At 40.2% G+C, this 19,546-nt stretch overlaps 1 protein-coding gene across 6 annotated transcripts in view; it reads right to left on the minus strand.

Annotated features, from left to right (window-relative positions):
• PPP1R12A (protein phosphatase 1 regulatory subunit 12A) overlaps nt 1-19,546 on the minus strand; it is a 90,343-nt gene that overhangs the window by 63,449 nt on the left and 7,348 nt on the right. The window lies entirely within an intron of this gene.

The following is a 19,546-nucleotide window of genomic DNA, read 5'->3' on the forward strand; positions in this document are numbered from 1 at the left end:
GAAAACACACATCACAAGATATAGCAAACAGCAAATTATGTCAATTTCCTTAGGGTGCAATTCAGTTTTGAGCTTATACTGTAAAACCATGCATGCTTGGGTACCTAGATACCTTGAGAAACCTCTATGGGAATTAAGATTTCTATTATATGTATAACTAAAATACAGCTTTCAATTGCCTGAGTCACACATGTAAATCAGTTTGTCTCAAATAATGGCTTAGTTGTGACTATGCCCCCCTGCCATGTAGGTCCCCACATGGGTTCCTCCTCAACTCAGCACAGTACCCACACAGCTCTAGTATGGCTTTTTGTGCCATCCAAATCCCCCCCCCGGGGGGGGGGGGGAGTATGTTCTCAGACAAACCACAAGCAATAAACCAGAAGTAAACCATGAACAAACCTTGGCTCATTTATGGCTTACCACTCAGCCACAAACTGGATTCAGAAAACATGGGAAACCATACTATGGCATGCTTGAGCCATGTGGGTGCCATGTGCAAGGGGGAAAGCCACACAGGGACCTCCAACAGTAACACGGAGCTATACAACATTAAACGATCAAAATCCAATGCCTTCACTCAAGGCACGTAATCCAAACACTACAATGCCACATGTTTTTGTCCTTTTGGGCCTGAAGGTTTGCTTTTGTAGAAAGCAAAAACTATGTCCAACAATTCTATGTCAGAACTGTTACTCTCTAATCCTAAACATCTTCAGGACTCCAATGAAACCCCTGATCAAAAGGCCATGACACATCAGAACACAACCTACAGCCTGCAAATTACAGTGGTACCTTGGGTTAAGTACTTAATTCGTTCCAGTGGTCCATTCTTAACCTGAAACTGTTCTTAACCTGAAGCACCACTTTAGCTAATGGGGCCTCCTACTGCCGCCACGCCACCAGAGCATGATTTCTGTTCTCACCCTGAAGCAAAGTTCTTAACCCGAGGTACTATTTCTGGGTTAGCGGAGTCTGTAACCTGAAGCGTATGTAACCCGAGGTACCACTGTATTAAGGTTAACAGAAACAAGTGGCCAACATCACATGCCTTTTCTTTCTCCACTGGACTAGGTACTCATTTACAGCATGGCTCGCTCAGCGGAAGCATTTTAGACTGAGAACTATAAAACATATAGAAAGGTAAAGGTAATCTCATGGGTACCATCAACACATGTACACATGAAAACACTCAAAAAATCACTGTCTTAAAACACACTCAGTGTAACCCTACACATTTCTACCCAAAAGCGAGCCCTCAAGAATTTATGCAGCAACAGAGACCTGTACTACATGGTGTTTACGGTCATTTTTCATTCATGTGCACGTCACTGACAATTTAACACGCTTCAAACTAGCCAGCCCAACATTACTGCAATTTTGCTCAAAGGCTCATAGAAACTGAAAACATGGGGCACTATTTCACAAAAAATGAGACTATAATCAATATTCTTTATGAAGGGGTCATCATCTGTATCCATATAGAGCACTCGGGTGAAAACCATTACATTGTGACTACAGACTAAAACTGGACTGGTATATGCATGTGGTTCTGAAGGGAAGGAGAAATAATAACTACCAGCTACCACGAAAATCAGTTATGCTATGGGCATGGGTAAAAGTGTAACTAACCCATTAACCAGAGGCCTTGCAAAGTGCAACATGTGGTGATACAGGGTGAGATGGTCCTGACCTACCAACCAACCAACCAGAGGCCTTGGAAAAAGTGAGATTATGGTGCAACCTCATGTTATGGACTTGACACTAGGGACAGGGGGCCTGCTATGAGTGGGTTGGTAATTTCTTGTGATATGGCAGGTTAATAACTGGATATAGAAAGCAAATCCATGGTTTCAAGAAATATATCAGTTAATGTCTGAATGTAAGATTATGAAGAAGAGTGTTGACTGGATAATCTCGTATATTAACAATAATGCACTATATAGCTGCTCCTGCTACAATATTGTTACTCCCAAGTAAAAAAGTATGCATTGGGTTATCCCATTATATTTTCTCCTGCAGCCTCCTCTCAAGCTCCAAAAGTGAGCTGACAAGGCTAGAATTCCCAGTGTCTGGAATATAGGACATTTTTTACAGAGATCATGGGAGGTAGGGATGAAACAGTGAGTTAGTGCTTATTGGGCATGATGGTGGCAGCTATCTTATTGTAAAAGAAGCTGATGCAAGTGTGACTTCCTGTGGAAACAAGGAAGAAACAGCAAATTAAAGAAAAGAAGACGCTTCATTTCAGAAAAGACACAGAGGGATATAACTGCTGTCTTAGTTACTAATGGGCAAGGGGTACCCTTGCTTGTGCATCCCTGGGCAGAGATAGTGAGGGTAAGGTAAAAGCAGCAGGAGGCAACTTTTTGTTACCAAAATAGTTTGCCTCCAAGTTTCTTGCCATTGGGAACAACTTACACAGCAAGCTCAGATGCCTTCTAGGAATTGTGGTAGTGTAGATGAATGACCGGTAGCAACAGAAAAGGTACTGTTCCAGTTATCAGGATGCAACTCTTCAGAAAATTGTGCCTCTGTTGGTGAGACACTGGTGACTACAAAGTGAAGACAAAATAAGAGTGCAGAGAACAAAAATGATAGCTTTGTCTGCATTGTTTCTCAAATGATCCCACCAAGGAAGGCACAATCTACTGGACGTCATGATGTCATCACACTATATAGTCTGATTTGGCTATTTGCTGGTATCATTAAAGGTAAATAAATGTCAGGGTAATCCTACCTATACTAAACATATAGGTGTCACAATCACAAACTGCCAGCTATTATGAAGTCTGTATTTTGCAGTCCTTTTGCTACAATACAGCCAATTCTGATGAAGTTTTGCACAAAACATTTTTTTCTAATCAGTCCTATTTAAGGTTCTTTGTTCATATTTTCCCTAAAACAATCAAGAAAATTATAAAAGAAAATTTAATCTTTCTTTCTCTCCCCCCCTTTTTTCTATGCTACCAACCACCACCAGACAGCTGTCACCCTAAAGTATTAAGCAATCTATGATGTGATTTAGAATTATGGGGTCCTGCTGGTCATAAAACAATTGCAAGAAAAACACCCTCTTTCTCAGTTCAAATTCTGGAAAGTTGTTCTGTACTTATTGAAACAAACTAATGCCCTGAAATTTCACTACTAATTCTATGATGATCCATATAATTCTATATCTTTAACTTTTTCTCCCCTGAATCTCATAGTGAAACAAGCAAACAATGGCATATGCCATTGGACATTGTCTTGTCCAAAATTGGTTTTGCCCATGAAATAGTCAACTCTGAGTAGTCAACACTAGACCAAGGTTTCCCAAATTTGGGTCTCCAATTGTTTTTGGACTATAATTCCCATAATCCCTGACCACTGGTCCTGTTAGTTAGGGATGAGAGCTGTAGTCCAAAAACAGCTGGGGACCCAAGTTTGGGAAATTCTGCACTAGACTAAAGTGAGATGAACACACTCAACAATCACAGCCTAGGGCATTGTATTCTAAGGTTCTCATAGTGGGATCACACTTTTTCTGAATCTGAACTGGAAACAAATTTCACTTCTATATCTTATATGATTTAATTTTAAAGTGTGCAATAGTCAATAACTTTTCTGTCTCCAAAACAGTACATTCCCACCCTCCATGATTCAATATGACATACCTCTTTCAGGATATGTCATTCATCTACAAGAAACAGGACCATTCAATCACACCTCAAGTAAGAACATGGTCAATTACTAACCACAGCAAAGGCTGAATAGAAGCAAGCAAAGCTAAAGCAGAATCAAGCACGATCACTAGCAACTTATTTTGTGGGTGGGTACTTCAGATTCACATAAAACATTTGACTAATGGGCTTATCTATCACCAATTTAGACTAGCAGTTGTGTGTCCCAGCACACAGCTGAAAATTACTGGCAAATGAACAAAGCTTCCATATCACTAGTACCTCCTTGGGGACGAGGATAGGCTGTTCTGAATGCAGGCAACTCCACTAAGAAATCAGAGGGCTGCCCTGCGTGGGTATGTTTCGTTACTTGTCATTAAATATCAACAACAACAAAAAAGAAATCAGGCTTTAGGAAGGCTGCAGGAGGCAACCAAAGGTGAACCATCATCAAAAGCTCATCAAAGTCTCCAGGTTGACTCCTCGACACATTAGATAACACATATGTATCTGCGCACCAAGTTGTAGGTTGTATTTTTATTCTGGTACTTTAACACAAAGTGGGGACCTGAATCCTTTGCCCCTAAGAGGATTGTTCCTGTTCAAGGCTCCTGCTAGCCTGAAAAAAGAGCCTTGCAATGCTATTCAGGGCCTACAGGGTGGGGAGGTTTCAAGACAGGAAAAAAGAAAAAAGACAACTTTTATGGAGGTCTTAGGTGGGAAAAAATAATCAATTTTCTCTTTCCATCTCTCCTAAAACCTTTCCCCAAGTGACTGGTTTAAAGAGCCCTTTTTTCTATACAGCAGTTGAAGGAACAAATTTGTGCAGAATGAGAAACAAAAGTGAGGCACATCAGTTGCTCCCTCCTGAAACCTCCCCTAATAGCTCAGAGAGGGTACTTAACCTTCTGGCATGCATTCCTTCTGACCTTTCCCCCACTCCCAAAACTGTAACCTGTTAGCAGCTCAAGCAAGCCAATTCCCTCTCTTCCCCTTTTTCTTTAACTGACACCCCCCTGGAGGCCACTGTGATGCTCAGTCTGTGTTGAGCTGTTTGATTTCAAAGAATCATAGAATTGTAGAGTTGGAAGGGACCACAAGGATCATCAAGTCCAACACCCTGCAATGCAGGAATCTTTTGCCCAATGTGGGGCTCAAAACCACAACCCTGAGCCTGAGAGTCTCATGCTGTACTGTTTGACTTTGATTTCTGTACACCTAGAAAGTCCTCCAAGTATGCAAAAATCACTACCTGCTCTGTCAGTTGCCACTTCTTATGCAGACAGGCACAGAACCACTAAGATCAGTATTATAAATAATTAGAAGTCCTCACACAAAGTGATGCTAGTTTTCAGATCTCTACACTAAGCAGCTATAGACCTAGTTATGAACCTTTACTAAAGTAATATTTCTGCTCTCTGAATATATCTAGCTATCAAATACTACCACAATTAATTTCCACTACCTTTGTAAAAGCTTACATTTAAATTGTTAGAGTGTTAGCTACTGTACTGCCGCAGGAGGCCAAGGAAAGGGTACTAGATAGTTAAAGACAATTGGAATTTTTTCCCTTTGGATGGGTGCCTTCAGTTCACTGCAGAACAAAGTTAGCTGACCATATAAGGCTTTGGGATTCCCATGCAAAAGGCTCAAATATATTAACTATATGTATGCTAAAATCAAACAAGCTTCTAAAATGAGCCTGAAGTGCCTATGTATTAGCAGATCAGGAATATGGCTCTTTCAAAGATAGTAACAGCAAATGTGTCCACTTTAAATAGTACTTGTGGTGGAAAATTTTAGAGTCTTCAGTTAGGGAACAGTAGATAACTTGTGTCCAAAACAACAGGAGAGGTCTGCTTCCAATGATAGCTGTAAAGCTCTATCATGTCTCCTACTTCACTTTTACTAGATACTCTAGTTTGATTAGATGAAAATCTCTCTCTCTCTCTCTCTCTCTCTCTCTCTCTCTCTCTGTGTGTGTGTGTGTGTGTGTGTGTGTGTTGACATCAGTGCAACAGCACTCTCCCACTTGTGCTCCCCAGCAAGGTATAACACCTTCAGTACAGGAGCTTGTACACAGTCATGGTTAGTAGCCATTGAAAGCCTTAACCTCTATTATGTTGGTCTAACCCAGGGGTTGGCAACCTAAGGCCCATGGGCCACAAGCGGCCCACGGGGGTCATTTAACCGGTCCACAAGCTGCCTGCTCGGTGAGTCCCTGCGTGCTGCACTAAACCGGTGCAGCACAGCACGGGGACTCATTTCCGCAGCACCAGAAATTACGTCTGCGCAGACGCCGGAAATTGAGGGCGTGATCTGGCCCACGGAGGGATCTCCGCTGGAGTGAACCAGCCCGGGCGAGGCAAACCTTGCCAAGCCCTGGTCTAACCCCCTTTTAAAGCTAACCAAATTGGTGGCCATTTTGTGGGAGTGCATTCCATAATTTAACTATGTACTGTGGACTTCCTTTTATCTGTCTGGAATCATCCAAAAGACTGCTTCATTGGATAGTCTCCAGTTTTATGAGAATGAGAACCCAACTCCATCTCCACACCATGCATAATTTTATGCACCTACTATATACCTTACTTGTCTTTCCTCTACACTTAAAAGTTCACAAATTGGCAAGCTTTTCTCATAGGAGTGTTGTTCAAGCTCCATGAGCACTTGGGTTGTCTTTTTTCTGAACCTTTTGTGGCTCTACACTAACCCTTTTTTGAGGTGTGATGACTGGAACTGTACACAGTATTCCATGTGTTGTCACACCACATATTTGTGTATCATTATATTGATAGTTTTGCTTTCAACACCTTTCCTATTGAACCCTAGCACATAATTTGTCTTCATAAAAGCTGCTGCACACTGGGGCAAGATATCTTCATCAAACCATATACCAAGGATGGCCCTATCATGAGGCTGAGTGAGGAAGCTGCCTCAGGCAGCAAATCCTGAGGGGCAGAAAGGGGCTAGAAAGGCATGACTTGCGGTTTGCCCTGAAACCTTGAAGCTAGCTTGCTTCCCTATGAGGCTGCATGAGGCAACCTACCTTGGGTGGCATGCTTCACAGGGGGTGGGAGATCCAGACTGGGATTTGGGGGAGCCAACGACACAGCTGAAAGCCAAAGATGGGGAGAGCAGCAACACCACCTTGCAGAATGCTGTCTTTTCACCAAGTCGCTCAGTAAAAAGGGGATGGTCCCACAGAGTGACTGTGTTGCCCCTCCCCCCACAGGGTGCGGGCCTAGATCAGGGGAGACATCTTGCCTTGGGCACCAAAAGGGTATTTGGTTCATGGTATATAGCAGGGCTGGCCCAAGTTCATTTTTCCAGACAAACACCGCTGGTTCAAACCATGCAAATACATACATGAAGCTATAATTTTTATCCCCAATATACATCATTTTGCTTTTACCTCCTGAAGAAATACTTAACTGCAATACAAACACGTACTTCAAATTTCTTGAAACACAGTTTCAAGCAGATGGATGGATATAGATTGATAGATATGTACCACTGATCTGCTTATTGTATGATGATGCATTAAGCCATAGTAAACCCTAACTCATATTGGATAATAAGCCATATATACTACAATCAATGTAATTCTGCTATATTACCAGAAACTTGTCTTGTCTCCTCAGTATCTTAAAGAAATTGTCACCTTAGCCATAACTACAAACTCCTATATTTTATCCTTCCACTATTTGATTTTGGGTGTTAATGGTGAATTTCAGAATTTCACACATAGAATTCTAGCTACCACAAGCATGTAAAAGTTCATTATGTTATTGCCTAACCAATTGTTCCACATAATGCAATGGAAAGAATACTGGATGAAATTTGCAATACAATATTTTTTTTTAAAATCACTGAATTCCACTTGCCATTGTGCTAGTATGGAGACATACTTCTGAAGCTCCTTACAATCCCTTCTTGTTTTATTATTATTAATTCAATTTCTTATTCACCCTTCACCATAATGCCCCAGGGTGGATTACGGCAATTTAAAATGCATTATTAAAATCAGCAGCACATTTCTCCAATACACAGAACAGCTTTTGACTATAGAGCACACAGTGACACACAGTAGATGTAGATGTGTCCATTATACCATGAAATAGAAGTATTTCTGTTAAGTACAATGGGTTTGATCCTACATTGACACTTGGTTTACAGAAGGACCCTTTTATCAGCACAATTCTCCTTCCACAACAAAGCAATAATACTGGGCTCAACTCATTTTAAAGTGCCTATGTGAACAGATAGACTTTGGAATGGAACAACAATTTGCTATTCTCATTCCACACAGAAGTCATTAGCAAAATAGACAGACCCAAGGTAACTGTGCCTACCATCCCCACTAACAAGAAAACAAAAAAGTAAAGAAAATCTAGTTGTTGGGAATGGGACAATTTAGCTGTGGACTAATAAAAAAATATGGGGGTGTAATCTCTAAAATAAGCTTTGGGCTTCCACGGTGATATAGCAACACCTCCAAAAGACAGTCTTCTACAAAATGGCATTGTATATCATCAAGTGTTGTACCCCTATATCAATAGCCAACATATGTAGAAAGGAATAAGGAAATGGGATATGTGCACCTCAAATTAAGATTTGGGCAAATCATACACCCACACACCCATTTAGAACTTGGGGAGACACCACCCTTTTTCCGCTTCTGCTCCCAACAGATCCTCTTAGTTCTGGGGTCATCATGCATTATTACACAAATGACTAAGAATTCCCAGTATAAATATTATCATGTTTTTGAGGTTCAACAACTTACAAGCTTTCTAAAGGAACTTAATTATATGGTAGGCAATAATCAGTAACGCCAAAACAGTGCATAAACATGTGGGGAATTAAGAGTCTCGAAAAGCAGGACATAACAACTGGTTCCAAAGATTTGTAGTACCCCTATCATAAGAGTTACTTCTGAGAACCAATGCTGCAGTGGTTAGAGCAATAATGAGGAAGCTAAGGCCCCCAAGCCTTTTATGCAGTCCTCCAGGTGCAGCAGTCTCACTCTTGCTCTCTTAGCCATCCCTCTGGAAATTGATTCTTTTTGCACAAAGGGGGAGGGGGGAGGTGTGGCTGTTAGGTAAGCCCAAGGCCAAAAAGAGCCTTGCAATGACCAACAGAGTAGGAGAAACTAGGATAGAAAAGGAGAGTAGACGGAGATACAAAAGTAGAGTGTGCTGAAAAGGAGAAGCATTTGACAAATGATCATTTCCCATCTGCATTAATATGGAAGGGGGAATGGAGAAAGGCCTAAAACAAAGAGATGGAGATGGGGTAACAGAAAGATAAGATGACATGGAGGGGGGAGGGGGCACGGTGGAATCTAGCAGAGAGAAAAAAGAAAAAACTCATTCACCACCAGATTGTGCCCTAGCCACTGCTAGTCTGGAACCCCCAAAAGATGCTCCTCAAGGGAATATAATCCTCAACTGGGAAAAGGCTCGCAAACCCCTAGGCTAAAGCGTCTTTTGATCTAGAAACTTAGTTCAAATTCTCAGTCAGCATGAAGGTCCCCGTCACATACTACCAGCACTCAGAAAAACTCATCATTACACTAAAATGCCACTTAGAAGAAGACTGGAAGGAATGCAAAAATATAATGAAGAAAATTATGTGCTCATAGTATCAAATCAAACACTTTTAGTTTCATCATGTGTCAAGTTTAGAATTGTTTCTACCTTTCAGACGCCTTTTTACTGTATGACCACCTGCTATTGAACATTCTCTGTCTGCAGCAATAACTTAAGAGCTCTTTTCAAATGGATCTATTTCCATTATTAGTTTGTCAGAAACAGGAAACAATTTGAAACTACTATTCATAATTATAAACAAGTACATAAAGCTGGGTAGTTTGGAAGCCCATCTATTTACAAGCTACGAGTTGCTATTCTGGTTTAGCATAAAAAACAATGCTTATTTGCAACTTGGACTGAGTGTCAATTAATGCTTATAAGCAATGAAATAGACTCCCACGCTACAATTCAATGAAGAATATGTTTACTACCAGTCTCCAAGGTTGCACTTGAAATTTATGATACAGGAGAGTGATGCCTTAGCATCCAAAGATATTTTGAACTGGGGGGAATGACAAGTGATGAATACACAATCTCTCAAGCAGAAACAGCCTATGTGGTTGATAGTATTGTAAGAAAACTGATTTACCCTAACCAAAACAAACATTTTTGGGTATTCAAGGGCAATGACACAGCTCTGAAATAAAACTTTACTGAGGCTCTCATATTAATTCCCATGACAGAATATACGACTTTAAATTTCCCTCAACTATACCACAGCCAAATTAGTCTTTAGGACCTTAAAATAGGCATACATTGTTTACGCTGCCATTTGTGCAGAGGCTCCTGAACTTTTAAAGAGATTATTAAAACAATATATTCAGGGGAAAAGTAGAGAATATCAATTCAGACAATTTAAGCTGTTTAGGTTCACAATTCTTATAGTCCAATATAGGGATTGTCAATCCAGTGTCCATTCATGCAATCCAGTGCCCATTTCTTTTAAATTGCTGGGGGGCATTTTTTGTTTGTTTGGGAAATGGAAGGTGCTTCCTTCATCCATGTAGGGTCTTTTCTGAATGGGGGATTAGACAGCACAGGCATGAGAGAGACAGAGGGATACACTTGGGCAGAGAGAAGAGACATATGTGTGGCTGTATAGTGTGTGAGATACTTGTGTTTGTGGCCTGCATGCATGCTGCGAGTGGTGAATGCACATGCAAGAGGAAGTGTGGACACCTTGTACATTTTACATGGTACAGGAAATGCTCCCTGTTATAAGACAGCAAATGATACATTGTGGCACAAGGGAGGAGTCCAAAGTGCTCACTGAACCACTGTTATCCGAGGCACAAGTGTCTGCAGTGCCCAAAAGACTTTTTCCAGTTTCAGCTGGTGCACCAAATAAGAGCTACTAGACAGGGGTGTCCGGGCCACAATTATCCTCAAAGCTGGACTACTGTCATGTGATCTATGTGGAACACACTATGTTAACGTAACTTATCTGCTGATAGAGTAACACTAGGAATCAGTTTGTTGCTGGGTCAAGTTTAAAATTCTGTTGACGAATTAAAGCCATGAACAACATGCAGCCTAGTTACCCAAGGGAACACCTATGCCCATACAGACTAGCCCAGCCACTAAAATCTCAGGAGCGACCTTGTCAGATGTCCCACAACTAGAGCAGGCAGGAGGAGGGCATTTTCTGTGTTAGCACTCAGTTTATGGAACCATGTCCACTTGGAAATAAGGCTGGAACCTACATTGTAGAGTATGGTGTCTCCTGAAGACGCATGCATTCATCTAGCCTTTAGGAGTTACTGAGGCTTTGAGAACTGTTCTACCTACTGAACGTATGGTTATATTTTAATTTGTATTTACTGTAATGTGTATTTACTGGCTTTAAATTTTGTTTATTAGATTGCCTTTTAAGGTTGTAAACAGTCTTTATGGAAGGCAGCCTACAGATGTTTTTAAAATGTCCAATACAATTAAATATCTCAACAGAAAATGGCAAGTTGCATTTAATATTCAAAATTAAGAGCATGATACTTATCTGAGAACAATGGTTACTCTATAAAGAGAGAAAGTCTTAATTTTGTGTTCAAAAATTAGAAAAATCACATGGCTAAAACCTATCAAGATAGCAAGCCAATCATTAGCAACTACTCCATTTTTACTTCAGAAGCCGGAAGAGTTCTCTCATTCAGAACTCATTATTGTTTTGCTGCCTTTTTAAGGAATGTCAAAAATGTTAACATGCTTTTTATTTGGATTTGCTTTTTATGGCCAAAATGAAGCCAAGTTAAAGGGATAAAGTTTGATCAGATCTGATTTTGAGTTAACAATCCCAAGCTTACTTGTGGAAGATATTTGGAGTACTTATACATATGGTGGTATTCTTTTTAACAAGTTAAAAGAAACAACCTACAGTGCAAATGCTGTGTCATACTGCTTTCCAAATTCAAACACAAGTAGATCCAGTCTTAAGCATTTAATATACAATAAATGGCAGGGATTCAATGTTCCATTTGTATGACAAAACCATTTCTACAAGAACGCTACAACATTACTGATTTTCACATAATACAGAAACTCAACTTGTATAAGATTTTGAAGACAAGGAGCTATGGTATAACAATCTCTTTCCCACATTAGGTCCTTAACCCCCCAACTGAACCCTAAAGAGCAATTTAAAACCCCCACACGTTTGGATCCCACACAATACTTGCAAACTTAAAAGGTAAAGGTTTGATGTTCTTGCAGTCCATGGGACTTCTCAAGAGTCTCCTCCAGCACCATAATTCAAAAGCATCAATTCTTCAGCTATCAGCCTTCTTTATGGTCCAGCTCTCACTTCCAGAGCACATAATGAGAGCATAACTGGAGGTGGCTGACATTCCTGCCCGTATGGGCCAGTCTTGACAGACTCTAGGGTTGTGCGCTCATCTCACTCTAGAGACCGGGAGCCAGCGCTGTCCGCAGACACTTCCGGGTCACGTGGCCAGCGTGACGAAGCTGCTCTGGCGAACCGGCACCAGAGCAGCACACGGAACGTCGTTTACCTTCCCGCTATAAAGCGGTACCTATTTATCTACTTGCACTTAAGGGTGCTTTCGAACTGCTAGGTGGGCAGGAGCTGGGACCGAACGATGGGAGCAGGGATTCGAACCGCCGACCATGCGATCGGCAAGTCCTAGGCACTGAGGTTTTACCCACAGCGCCACCCGCGTCCCTTCTTGCAAACTTAACTCCATGGGTTTTGCTTGTTTCAAATAGATAACATTATTTGTTTCTGCTCTATGTGGTTGCAAATGACATTATTAACCAACAGTATTTCATAAATTCTAAACAAGGCTTCTGTAATTCTGGTCGTTAGTGACAGAAGAGGCAACTTAGTTCTGATCTATTTAGGGACATTCGTACACTTAAGAAAAAGGAGAACAGGAACAGAGGTTGATATCATACACCACAAAAATTAGGCAATTATTTCCGGTTACATTTTAACTGCTAACTGAATCACTGTACTGGTTAGTCAACTATCTGCAAAGAACAAAACAAAAATAAAAATGGAGCAACCTTTTTGGCTAGGCAGCACCAATAGTTCAAATGTTAAGGATTAGCATTTATAGATATACTAGATGCAGCTGAAAAGTAAACAGACAAAAGTCGTCTAGTACATTGAGAAAATTATTTCTTAAAAAGGCAAATACCCATTTCAAAATGTATCAAGACAATATTGCATTAAATCCTATTTTCCCTCAAACTTTAAATAGTCCAACTCCAAGCTTCTGGCTAGACAATCTAAAAGGGGAACTACATACAAGTGTGCTGATGGAAGCGTCTTTTACTCAAGAAAATATAAACTCTTAACGTCTTACCATTTCACATGATTTGAACTCAGACAGTTAATGGACCTCTTGAAGCAGTTAATAATGTAATCTTCATTCAAACATAGTTCAGAGTTTATGAAACGTAAGATAAAAGATATAAATACAACACTTTTCAACCCTGATTTTAATCAAAGAGGAGTATGCACACTTCCATTCCCCCAGCCCAAGAACAAAAAATGACCAGAGCAATTCTGTGTGCATCAACTCAGATAAGCCTCATTGAATTTAGTGGAACTTATTCACAGGTTAAGTGTGTCTAAACTTGCAGCCTAGACACACCAATAATTGCCAAAAAAAGGGCACCAATTCCTTCGAGGAGTAATGTTATTTCAAAATTGTGTTTAAAGTTGTCAGTTGATCAGGTGTGAAGAACCTTTAGCCCTCTACCTGTTTTCTCGACTCCAACTTGCATCAGTTCCAGCAAGCACGGCCAACGATTATGAGAGTTGTAGTTCAGCAACATCTAGCACCTAAAGTTCTCCACAGCTGGCATAAATCTACTGATAGCGGTGTTACAGCCAGCAGCAGTAGTCAAAACAGGGTGCTCAATGGGAGTTATGTGGGCAGCTTTCAATCCACTGGAATTAAGCCCCCTCATTCCTCCAATATATCCATGAATCAGTCTCAAACCAGTTTGAAGCTGGGACATGTTTTTCCCTCCATTGACTAAAACCAATGGGTCAATGGTTAGGGCATTTTTTTCAATCTTTAAATATAAAATTTATCCATTAAACAATCCCTATATTCACACTCCCATACCTCTGACATACCCAGAGTGGTGTAGCATTCAACAAACATACAGAATACAAGATTTTGTTTCCTCCAGTTTGAGAGATCTGGGGTGCAATTGCTGGAGAAACACTAGTTCCTTTTTTGAAAATCTCACCTCCGTGCCTAAACACTAAATCCTTCCACTCTCATAATGAAGTGCCATTCAATATATGTGTCATCTAGTCATCCTGAGACACTAACTCCCTGATCTGTTCTATTCCCCCAGCCCAAGAACAAAAACTCTTCAAAACCACTAACAAACAAAACATCAAGAATTCCTCCCTTCCACACCAGGAAATGTCTCAGGTCAGGAAATCCATGCAAATTGACATAGGTACTTTTGCTGTGGCAAACTGTAAAAGGCAGTAATACCTCATTACTACTCCCCACACCCAACAAGCAAAAAGGTTTGTTAACTGACCTTGTGACCCACTTATTTATGTTAAAGTATCTGTCTTATCTATCTTAACTGAAAATGGCATAAAATCACTGTGCTAATTATTCTTTCTGAGCACCAGAATTTGTGTTCTCAGCATCTTGGTGTGGACTCATAACTTCTTTTGCTATCCTGAGACTGAACTTTCCTGCACCTGACTTTGATCCTTGCATACTGGGTCTTTGAGGAAACACAGCTTTTTAGCCTAGAAGTCTGTGAGTCAGTGATCTAGGTTCTCTTCATCCCCACTGTAATCTTCATCCACCCATCCAACCCACCTGGGTTTCAGATGAACAACAGTACTTATTCTTCATTCACCCTCCTTATGGGTCATTATGGTATATGGAATGGGACGTTCTGGTATACAGAATGCTATCATAAATGATGAGCTTGAATGGATAATCTCATGATTCCTACCTTTCTGAGTTACTTTGCATACTATGTGAAGTGTCTTCATTGCTGGAGCATGTCACTGCTTGAATCATGGTACACACACACACACACACACACACACACACACACACACAAATTGCCTGCAACTTTACATCATCTACTGTTCTCACCTTTTGAAGTATATCTGCTTTGAGGAAGTAGCAAGCAAATTGAGCAATTACATTCCAAATCCTCTCCCTTGGCACCAGCTTCAGCTACAGTCTTCTCTACATCTTGGGTAGTTAAATTTAAGTTGGAATTCAAAAAAGGTATGGCGTTTAGTCTGAATTTTCTAATGAATCTTGGACCCCATCATATGAATAGCTTGGCAGCAGCAATCTTCCAGCCAGAGTCAGAAGTTATATTGCAACTGCAAAATGGGTCTTAATGGCTACCTTGTGTTTAGGCCCAGATTCATTGGCTGTGGTTGTAAATGTTAGCAAGCATACATTCCTGCTATTTGATATTTTGGGACTGTGGACCACCCCACAGCAGATTTTTGTAAAATTGGAAAAGGATCCTGGTCATTATTTCTAACTCTTCCTTAATGAGATCATGCTTTAGAACCCATTGTAGGCCTACTTTTTTCTGTCCAAGTCCTAGGCCCAGCATGCCATGTGGACTTTGAAACATATTTTCAAGTCTCTTTTTGTACTCTGGGATACTTGACTCATGCTCAGTGGGGTGCTCCATTTGAGGGAGGTTTTCCTTTGCATGGGTGCAAATTTTCTGGTGCTTTATGAAGAGTTTTAGGCAGTGAAACAGAGATATGAAAGCTAGGAGCTAAGTGGCACTTTAATCCGAGGTTATGGACACAACAACATAATATCTAGGCGCTCTTTTTATAACAAGAATACAAAGCTGAAAATAATGAACTGCAGTTAAAATATTATGTTAATTTTTCACATGGTCTAGTCCTTTCCCTGCTTACCCCCCTAATATTCTTAAGTGGGTCTCTTCTCCAGTATTCAGACAGTAGCTGGAAGTGGTAAGGCAGAAAAAAAGTCCATCTTTCCTTCCACTCTGTAGTTTTAATCTGAAATCTTAGGCGCAGTGCTGCGCCCAGAGCTCAGAAACTGCTCATGCTAATGAACTTCTCTGTCGCAAAATGCGCCTAGAACAATAGGAGTTTCGAACACTGGTTTTAGGTTGGCTCAGTCTTGTCCAGATGATGTCACCAGCTCCTCAGGATGTATGGCTTACTCCACCTCAGACTGAAGGAGAGGGAGACACACACACACTAAACAAATTTAGGATTATTCTGTTAGTATTTCAAATCGTTGTTACAGGAGCTAAGTCATTACAGCAGCAGAATTAGTCACATGACATGTTATAATTTTTATGTAAGTAAATTGCAAACAGTGCACAGTTCTAAGATATATAGACAGTAATAATTACAGAAAAGAAACCAGTGAACTTATACTGTATTGAAGGTTTTATAATGAAAAAGTATAAGCTGGCTCATGCCTTGCTACTCTTCTTTTTCATGTTCTTGTACAGGCTGATGTTGCAAGCTATTTGAATCCTACTATCTGCTATTTGTTCAGAACATACTAAAATGCCTTTTTCTACCAATCAAGATGTAGCAATGAGGTTTCCATTTAACAGGTGCAGAACCTTTTGAAAACCCAATTCAAGTTTATTCTATTAAAATAAGTCTCACAGAAGTACAACACTACCAGCATTTTCACCAATGCATACCTAATCTATGTATCACAAGGCAGTGAATCTGGCAAACTACTTAACCAGAAGCAATATTATATGCCCTGGCCCCCAGGTGAGCATCTCTAACTGCAAGGGTGTAATTAGAATAACCTACAAGCATTAATACAGCCAACAACTGCTTGGGTTAGGATATACAATACAGGAAAACAAAACCTTATCTTATTTTGCTCGCTACTCTTAAGTTTCTTTGTACTTATAAATGTATTTAGGTGCAATCCCACAATAATTTTCTGGGAAACTATGTCCCATTGAACTTACTAGGGCTTACTTATGAGTAGACATGTATAAGACTGCACTGTCAGATCTCTGTATACTGGTGCTGCACTGCAAATGCTCACTCTGTGGGACAGAGTACTACATCATAGACTTAAACATCACACTAGTGGCAAAATAAACCAGCAGCAACGAACCTCTATCAATGCATTTTGTTCTACTGAAAAATGACAGCTTATCTAGTCTATGCCTTATCTTCCTTCTTTCATACAGTGTGACATTGAACTTTTTGGCATATACAATACTTCCTAGATGCATTCTCAGACTTTAAGAAACTATATTTGCTGGCAATGCTCAGAATAACTATATTTATATGATCAAGTTATTGTGAAATAAGCACATTCTTGATATTCATGGATAACATTTTGTTATAAATATGAACCAGTCATATTGCTTTATTGTTCTAACAATACACTAACAGACTATAAGAAGGTGACAGCTGAGGAAAGCCTCCATTCTATGCCACATTTTCCACTGACTGTCATTTCAGGAATGTATCCAGCAATACATGAGAATCTGGAATGTCTCCGCCCACCAGATAGCATCAGACCTTGCACTGCTTACTAGGAGCCCTACTGTTTTGCAGCTCTACTGGAGTTTGCCTTTTTATAGTTAAGAAAGATAGAAAAAACTCAGATAAACAGAGCTATGCTAATAAGGATTTCATGCATTTGCATGGAATGATGTGGCAGTTTCTGTACACAATGCAAATGAAGTTGTGACCCTTTAAGTTAGTGCTATCTGCTTGTAACTCTGCATTTCCTAATATCCTTCCACAGTTTCGTATGTTGAACTATGTACTCAATAGATAAACGTACTCAAACAGGAAAACTAAATTATCTCTAAACAGTAATAAAGCAGGAATGAATCCATAACACTTAACAGTCTACCTTCAATGAAAAATAGTCATTTTCATTCAAAAGATGCTCCTAACGTCTTGATTCTCTCTCTGGTGTACTTTTCTCTTATTACTATAGTGAGTTCTGAATAACAAATTTTCTATAGATTTAGTCTGCAATACTAAACAAAAGTGATGAAAACTTTGCCTATAAACTATCCCTAACCAAAGGACAGAGTTAAAGGGATTTATTGTATTTTTTTGTAAACCACATCTGAAACAATTTAGGGCTAGTTTACATACATGTAGAGAAAAATGTGTCCCTTATAAGCATACAAGCTGTCTATCACAATGACAGACAAGCAGCAGATTATCTTGTGTATGTGCAAAAAGATACGTGCTTCACACTAGTATATACAGCTATACCGTTTTCCCTTATCAAGGGCGTAGGCCAAGTGCAATGTTAGAAACAAATCGCCCAATAACACTTTAAACCTAGGTTGTGGATGCCACAACAGTATGTCTAAGCACCATTTCTTCCCCAATGGAATTTATTGTTCTTATGTCATTTCTATACCTCTTTATATTTTAAAGAAAAAAACTCAAAGTGGTTTACAACACATTCAACCATCAAATAAAATACAGAATAAAACAAATTTAAGCTTCAAGGAAAATATTTCAGATCCTTCTCTAAGTGACATTTTGCTTTCCCCATATTTACCTACTTTATTTAGATACATGTCCCATAACAGAAGTACTCTAGGAAGCCAGTGTTGTGCAATGGTTAGAGCAGAGCCGTAGCTATGGGGGGGGGGGCAACCTGTGTGTGTAAGCAAATGTGCACAGGTGTGTGTGCCAAACCGGGTCTTTGACTAGTTTCAGCCCTGGGTTAGTGTGGCAGACTAGAACCTGGGAGATCAGAGTTCAAATACCCACTCAGTCATGAATCTCACTGGGTGACCTTGGGCCAGTCACAGTCTCTTAACCTACCTCACAGGGTCATTGTAGGGATTAACTGAGAAGGGAGGTGAGCCATGCACTCCTTGGACAAAAAGGTGGGATATAAATACAATAAACAGGGGTCAGCAAACTTTTTCAGCAGGGGGCTGGTCCACTGTCCCTCAGACCTTGTGGGGGCTGCACTATATTTTTTTTGGAGGGGGGGGGGTAATGAAAGAATTCCTATGCCCCACAAATAACCCAGAGATGCATTTTGAATAAAAGCACACATTATACTCATGTAAAAACACACTGATTCCCGGACTGTCTGCGGGCTGGATTTAGAAGGCGATTGGGCCAGATCCTTAGTTTGCCTACCCATGACAATAAATAAGCAATTCTGCTTACCTGCTTAAGAAAGATCGAAGGGCCAGCCAGATGGAGATTTCAGTCACCAACCTGGCAGCCAGAGATCTCCACATGGTCACAACTGAACCTGCACCAGTTGCAAAACATGCCTGGCATCTGGCTAATTTCTAACACTGGCCAGTAGAACCTTACTTCTGTTACCAAACCAACACATACCACCAGAATACAATTTACCACTCTAACGTATTGTCTTTCCTCTAGAAATGTCCATTTCAAAAGCACTAACAGTAAACAAGCAGCGAAATGCCGTGAAATATCTGTCAAAAACTTCAGCTATGAGAATATAAATGTAACTTTTTCTCCTGAACACATAAATCCATCTTCAGCATAAAGTAGTTTTGGAGATGTATACTACCCATTCTCATGTTAAGCTATGTTAAGGCATGTTGCAAGTTCCAGATTCCCACTTCAGGAAGATGTTCCCCTAGAGCATTTGCTACTCTACAAAGGAACTGAGATGCACTAAATCAGATATACATTTTGTGGCTCTCCCCACACAACCCTGCAACATGCATGCATCCATGAATGCACACACACAATATGAAAAGTCAATAGCAAAAGAATTATACCAGCCACAAATACATATTAAACCAGGATTTTATTAAATCAGA

The sequence above is a fragment of the Podarcis muralis genome, chromosome 10 (assembly GCF_964188315.1).
Source record: "Podarcis muralis chromosome 10, rPodMur119.hap1.1, whole genome shotgun sequence".
In the NCBI taxonomy this organism is placed as follows: Eukaryota; Metazoa; Chordata; class Lepidosauria; order Squamata; family Lacertidae; genus Podarcis; species Podarcis muralis.